General features: G+C 34.7%; 1 pseudogene; it reads right to left on the bottom strand.

Moving 5' to 3' along the window:
• Positions 1-319: 319 nt before the first annotated feature.
• Positions 320-7,343, bottom strand: part of LOC150023167 (uncharacterized) — a 70,201-nt pseudogene continuing 63,177 nt past the window's right edge.

The raw sequence follows: 7,343 nt of genomic DNA, 5'->3' as shown, positions 1-7,343 counted from the left end.
TTAATAACAATCACTTGCATATTAATATTATCCAAACAAACCCTTTCATAGATTAATTTTCTTTCATTCATTAATAACAATCACCTGCATATCAATGTTATTCAGACAATTGCATATAATTTACAGACAAATCCATTCATTGATCAAATTTTCCCCATTCATTAATAACAATCACCTGCATATCAATGTTATCCAGACAATTGCATATAATATACAGACAAATCCATTCATTGATCAAAATTTTCCCCATTCATTAATAACAATCACCTACATATTAATGTTATCCAAACAATTGCATATAATTTACAGACAAATTCATTCATTGATCAAATTTTCCCCATTCATTAATAACAGTCACCTGCATATCAATGTTTCCAGACAATTGCATACAATTTCCAGACAAATCCATTCATTGATCAAATTTTCCCCATTCATTAATAACAATCACCTGCATATCAATGTTTCCAGACAATTGCATACAATTTTCAGAAAAACTTAATAATTGATCACTTTTACTCTATTCATTGATAACAATCACCTGCATATCAATAATATCCAGACAATTGTATACAATTTACAGACAAACTCATTCATTGATTAAAAAACTAACAAAATTTACATCTTATCATAAACACTTAAAAAGAATGAAGCCCAATGCATTTTAATGTCTTCTATATCTTATCCTTGAATTGGGATGGATCGTTGAATAAATACAAAAATAATTGACTTAATCAATAAAAAGTGAAATTCACAACTAAATAATTAAGGTATTTGAGTAAATTTTCTATTACCTCTTTCCATGAATCAGTAATGTTTGTAGATATGATTGTGTGCATGTGCTTCATTACATAATATCTACACTCATAGCTTCCCGATTGATGTGAACACTGCAAATTAAAACATAATTATAAAATATTTATATCATAATTAAATAGTGGTGGGACAAATAAATTACATTGGGTGCAATTAATTGTATCTTCTTCCTAGCTACATGTGGAAGTCCTTGTAATCTCCAATGAGCCTCTAAAGCCCTATAGAAAGGTAGACATTCGTTAATTCATATTAATCATTAAGGTAGGAAATATAATACAATAGAAAACTTACGCGTCTAGTAAATGTTTGATGGCCAAAGTGTTTGTTTTCTTATGCAATGAACACAAGATAACCACGAGAAAATGACGAGGAATAATGACCAACAACTGCCAATGACCCCTACAAGTTATAATAATATTAATAATAAATAAGTTCCAAATTAATTAATTGTAATTTAAAATTATATACTTACTGATGCAAGTAAGGTGCTAAATACACTTCTTTGCCTACATTTTGAAATGTCTCTATTAAGTATGTTTGCACTTCACTCGCTTTATTTCCTACATTCTGAATGACAACTGGGTCAAGAAATCCATAAATATAAGAATTCTTCTTCTCGATGCAGAAGTGATGTAAATACCTTAAACATTGAAAAAATAATGTTAGAGTAAGATATAAATATATTAAACTATTTTAAAGGTTAATGAAAGTATACTTACAACAGCCAAAGTTGTAGAACCGATATAGATAGTTGATCGGTGCCAGTAACAATCTCACAAATATCCTTATGACATCTAAAAAAAAGGGACGCTACTGGTCCTGCCTACAACATCAAGAGGCATATCTAATTGGACTATTTGCTTTCCAATTGTCACTACCATTGCACCAAGTTGTTGAAGAGAAGACATTTGTGATCCTTGAGGGTTGGCAACTTTTGAATTTTTAGACTTATCCTAAATTTAAATAAAATTAGTAAAAAAATATAATTCATGTGAAGATATTAAAAAGGATAAAAACTACCTTTACTACAATCGGCTTTGCCAATCTAGTTGGCCAAATGATAAAATTCCCAGGGACCTGTCCTACTATTTGAACCTCCTCAGTGGGCACAGGAACTCGAGCAGAAGAATCTCGAACATCTATAACCACCACCCGTATCATATCATCCTTAATCGTCTGGTGGTTGGATGGTCGATCCTAACTTATAGATTTTACCTAAAACCACATAAATATATGAGAATAAACAAAATATAAACCAAAAAATATAATTGGAATAAAAAATACCTAAGGCCACCAAATGTTGGGGAGGATCATCAACGTACAATTCGCAGTCAACAGGGATATCAACACCACCATCCTCTGATTCTTCAACAGTATGACAACTTCCCTTTGTGCTGACAAGATTAGGGGAAACCTCTGGAGGTGAAGGGGCAGTAGGATGTTGAATGGACACTCCCATGGATACTAACTCTGCTCGCATTTCCGACAACAATTCATCCCTCAATGTGGGGAATAAGTCCTTCTTAAACTCATCTTTGAGAAGTTTCTTGTCGACCTCACTAAGTTGTGATAAAGTAACATGTCGAGCTGGAGTACCAAAAAATTGTCTAATGCCTATCCCTCGTCCAGTTCCACGAACACGTCCTGGATGCTCTGGACGACCAATGGCAACTGCTAATATGTCTTCACGTCCTTGTGTAGCGAATGTTCCTTAAGATCTTTGCTCCACCAAGTCATCCTACAAAAAAAAAACATTTTAATGTAGATTTCAACACTACAAAACAAACATTTTAATTTATGTCATGAGTTACTTACAATCCACTCAGCTATGATCCACGTTTCTTCAGATGTGTAATCTCCTGATAATTTTTTGCGAGCTCTCTTCCACTTTTCGTGGCGGAGAGGTGGGGGTATCAAACTCAAACTTGACTCATCAGTGGGAGCTGAGGAACAAAGCAAGGCTAGTTGCCAAAGGCTACAATCAAGAGGAGAACATAGATTATGGTGAAACCTTTGCCCCTGTTGCAAGGTTGGAGGTTGTGAGGCTGCTGTTGGCTTTTGCTTGTATGAGTGGTTTCAAACTCTTTTAAATGGATGTCAAGAGTGCCTTCTTGAATGGCTACATCAATGAGGAAGTGTATGTGGATCAACCACCGGGCTTTGAAGATCATCAACATCCCAACTATGTCTTCAAGTTGAAGAAAGCTTTGTGTGGACTGAAGCAAGCTCCAAGGCAGTGGTATGAGAGGCTTAGCAACTTTCTGCTATCTCATGGTTATGAAAGGGGAATGGTAGACAAGACTCTCTTCATCAAAAAGTCAAATTCAGAAATAATTCTTGTGCAAATCTATGTTGATGACATCATCTTTGGTGCTACACAAGATAGTTTGTGTGCAATGAAAGGTGAGTTTGAAATTTCTATGATGGGAGAACTGTCTTTCTTTCTTGGATTGTAGGTTAACCAAACAAAGGATAGGATCTTTCTATGTCAATCAAAGTATTGCAAGGAGATTCTTAAGAAATTTGAAATGGAGAATTGCAAAGAAGCAAGCACTTCAATGCCATCAAGATGCTACATGGATGCTGATGCTGCTGGAAAGGGTGTAGATCAAACCAAATACAGAGGATTGATTGACTCTTTGCTATTTCTAACAGCTAGTAGGCCGGACATCATGTTTGCGGTGTGTCTTTGTGCAAGATATCAAGCAAATCCTAAAGAGTCACACTTCAAAGCTGCAAAAAGAATTCTGAAATATCTCAAAGGAACATCAATTGTTGGGTTATGGTATCCTTCTCACTCTCTAATTCATTTAATTGGTTATTTAGATTCTGACTTTGCAGGTTGCAAGCTAGATAGGAAGAGCAAAAGTGGTGCTTGTCACCTTCTTGGCTCAAGCCTAATCTCATGGCATAGCAAGAAGCAAGCATGTGTTGCTCTCTCTACTACTGAGGCTGAGTATATAGCTTCTGAGAGCTGTTGTGCACAGATTTTGTGGCTCAAACAACAACTAGCAGACTTTGGATTACAAATCAGCAAAGTCCCTTTGATGTGTGATAACACAAGTGCCATCAATCTTACCAAAAATCAGATTCAGCACTCAAGGACCAAACATATTGAGATAAGGCATCATTTCATCAGGGATCATGTAAGCAATGGGAACTGTGAAGTGAAGTTTGTGGAAACCAAACTGCAGTTAGTTGATATCTTCACTAAACCACTACCAAAAGAGAGGTTCTTCTTTCTAAGAAATGAGTTAGGTATCCTTGATCTAAATATTCTCTTTTAAATATATTTTGATACATGTTAAAGTCTATTTGTGAAGACAAATAGGGGGAGAATTAATTGGTTCTTGTGTATCCTTATCTGAAACTGGTAAAATCTATTAAAATCTCTAATATAAAACTGTTTTCTGCTGTTGCTGATAGAAACAACTGATTGTTTCGAGTAAACAACCAATTGTTTATCAGGAAATATGCTTTCAATGTGTGAAAATCTAACCTGCTGATGTAAGAAGCATTGGACTGTATATATGTTATTCTTGCAGGTACTGCTTCAGATTCAATCAGATCAAACACAAGCACCAGGGATTTGTCTTCATCAAATAGGGGGAGATTGTTGAACCTAGTGGTGTTCAAGCTTTGAAGAATCCAAACCCTTTGAAGGATGATGAAGGCTGGTTGTGCTTGTTGTTGATGTGTTGTCCTTTTAGATAGGATCTGGGGTAGATTTAATATGTAATCCACTCTTGATTGAATCCAAAGCCTAATTTTAAAAGAAATTTGTTTTTCAAACTAAGTGAAAAACAACCTGTTGTTTTGTCGAAACAACCGATTGTTTTATACTTAGGTGTTTTAAGAAAAGGTTGAAAATTGTTTTTCAAATGGTTGAGCTGTCAAAACCAAAACAACTGATTGATTCGAGGAAACAACCGATTGTTTGTTTTGGTACCATAACAGAAAAATGGTTTGTGCTTTGACTGAGCATTAAATGTTTTTCTAACTGTTTACGCTCTAGTTTTTAATGTTTTGACTAATCTTTAAAGGCAATTAATAGTTTGTTAAGATTTGATAACTAACAACAACGTTTATTATATACAGAAAAATAGATTTGAGTTTTTCACTGATTTTGCTTAAGAGAAAAAGTTGAAATTGCTTAGAGACTGAGATTGATCAAAGAGTGTGAGCTAGGATTTTCTACTTGTATTGATTTCAGATTTGTTCTGTAACAAGTGTAATCCTTGTATCTGTTGAAAGAAACCTTGTGTGTTTGCTGAGAAGTGTTGTGTGTTCTTGAGGGGATCAAGATCAGCATTCTTAGTGTTGGTGTGTTGACCAAGAGAAGTGTGTGTCTTGAGGGGATCAAGGTCACTTCTTTGGTTGTGGTATAAGTGATCTAGGTTTGATTGCTTAGTGGAATTCCTTAGTGGTTTCTGAGAAGACTGGATGTAGCTCTGGGTTTAGAGTGAACAAGTATAAATCTCTGTGTGCATTTTCTCTATCCCTTAACTCCTTAAATTCAGTTTTTATATTTGTAAACTGGTATAAACAACCGATTGTTTCTGCGAAACAACCGATTGTTTTTCTAGTGTTGTGCTTTTTACTTTGTGTTTTGAAAAAACTGATTTCTTAATCAAGATATTCTCAAAGTAATTTCATTCAAGGCTAAAAGGTTTTCGAAAACCCTCTTTAAACCATTCACCCCCCCTCTAGTTTAAAGCCATACATTCTAACACCTATTACTTATCTAAATTCAGGGATTAAGAAAGAGCAAATTTGACTACTCAATTATGAACAAGAAATGGAATTTCGTTGGAGAATTGTTTAGTATGAAAACAGATAGAGATAATAGCAACATGGGATGTCATCCTCAACTTTGTTGTTGGTTTGTTGAAATGGGGGCAGGACCATGCATATAAGTGTTCTCCAACCATAATTTGTGATATGATTCCACTAGCCAAATAGAGATGATTCTTTGACATTCTATGGAATCAACTTGAGTTGGAGATAGCTTAGGCACTTTTAATAGAATTGGATCAATGTTCTATGTTTCAAGAACTCACCAAAACTTGCACCAAACACCAAACTCATATGGAAGATCCATCTATTGCCAATTGAACCGATTAATTTGTGTATAAAAGAAAAAGGACCGAATAGAAAGCTACAAAACTGAAATTGAACCGAACAAAATACAAGAAATGAAGAATAATCAAATAGAAACAGCCAAGGAGAAGATAAACCGAAGCAAATTCAGAAACAAGCTGAAATACCGAATGAAAATGCTAGAAAAGTAAACTGAGACATGTTTTAGCTTCAAATGAACTAGGAGATGAAAGAAAGAAGAACTTATGGAGATGAAGGACTTGGTTTGGTGATCACGCCACTTGGATGGTGAAGGCTCCAAGATAAGTGAGCTAGTGTCGCCACTTGTTGAAGTTCCAAAGGCTTCCTTAAGGACATAGGATGGTAGATGAATACTTTAAAGATTTTGAAACAACTTTGACTAAAATGAATATGCATGCTAATGAAGAGTCAAAGATTAAATGGTTTGTACGTGGTTTGAAAAGAGAAATTAGAGACTTTGTAGAATTAAATGAGTATTCTTCTTTAAAGAAAATGTTTCGCAAAGCCATCAAAGTAGAATCATATCTTTTGAAAAAAACTTTCAAAAATACTCATGATGATGATTTCTACAACTCTTCTAGGAAGGATGCAAACAAAATTTCTACTCAAATTTCTCCTTCCAATTTTTCCAAACAAACCATGTTTCCAAAGAAAGTTTCTACTACAAATCCTTCTACTCCTAAGTCACCTACCAAAACTTCAAATATCAAATGTTTTAAATGTTTAGGTTTTGGGCACAGCTCTTCATTGTCCACAAAAGCAAATCTTAAAGATAAACCAAGACCTAACTCACCCACCTACCACAAGTAAAAATGAAAAATACAAAGAAGGCCAAGTTGACATAGGTCTTATACTTTCACATCTAAGGTGTTTTCCTTCCTTATCTTTTTCATTACCGAAGGTTCTTACTTCATCACCATCTTGGTTAAAAAATGTTAGGGATGATTTTTTCATACCTCCTAATGGTTGTCACCATTTAAGAGGCCTTTTTCCAAAAGATATCACCATTCCCAAACAAATTTTTCCACCTTGGTCAATTTATAGAACTTCCTTTTCTGAACTTCCTATGCTTCTAACTTCTAAGTCATGTTTGCCTTTTTATTCAACTTTTAATTGTAAAAATAAACTGACTTTGTTATATGCAGGGATTCAGAATTCGTGGACGAATTCTCTCCAACTCGAGGAGTATGATGAGAATCAAATAAAGGACGTTTTTATTAATGAAGGAAGAGGACATTCACCCTCACATTTGAAGTTCTTCCTTCTAGTCTTCTCAAAATTAAAAGAAGACATAAAATAAAGATGAGGCCCAAGCCCAAGAAGGCCAAAGCCCAAAAAGCCCAAGTCCATCCCATGAGGGGCAAGGCCAAGCATTAAATAAAAGAGCATCATTTGATTTACTCTTGTAG

This window comes from Phaseolus vulgaris, chromosome 11 (genome assembly GCF_051622355.1).
Source record: "Phaseolus vulgaris cultivar YP4 chromosome 11, ASM5162235v1, whole genome shotgun sequence".
Classification (NCBI taxonomy): Eukaryota; Viridiplantae; Streptophyta; class Magnoliopsida; order Fabales; family Fabaceae; genus Phaseolus; species Phaseolus vulgaris.
Note: the sequence above shows the minus strand (reverse complement) of the source record. Positions and strands in the feature narration are given on the sequence as shown.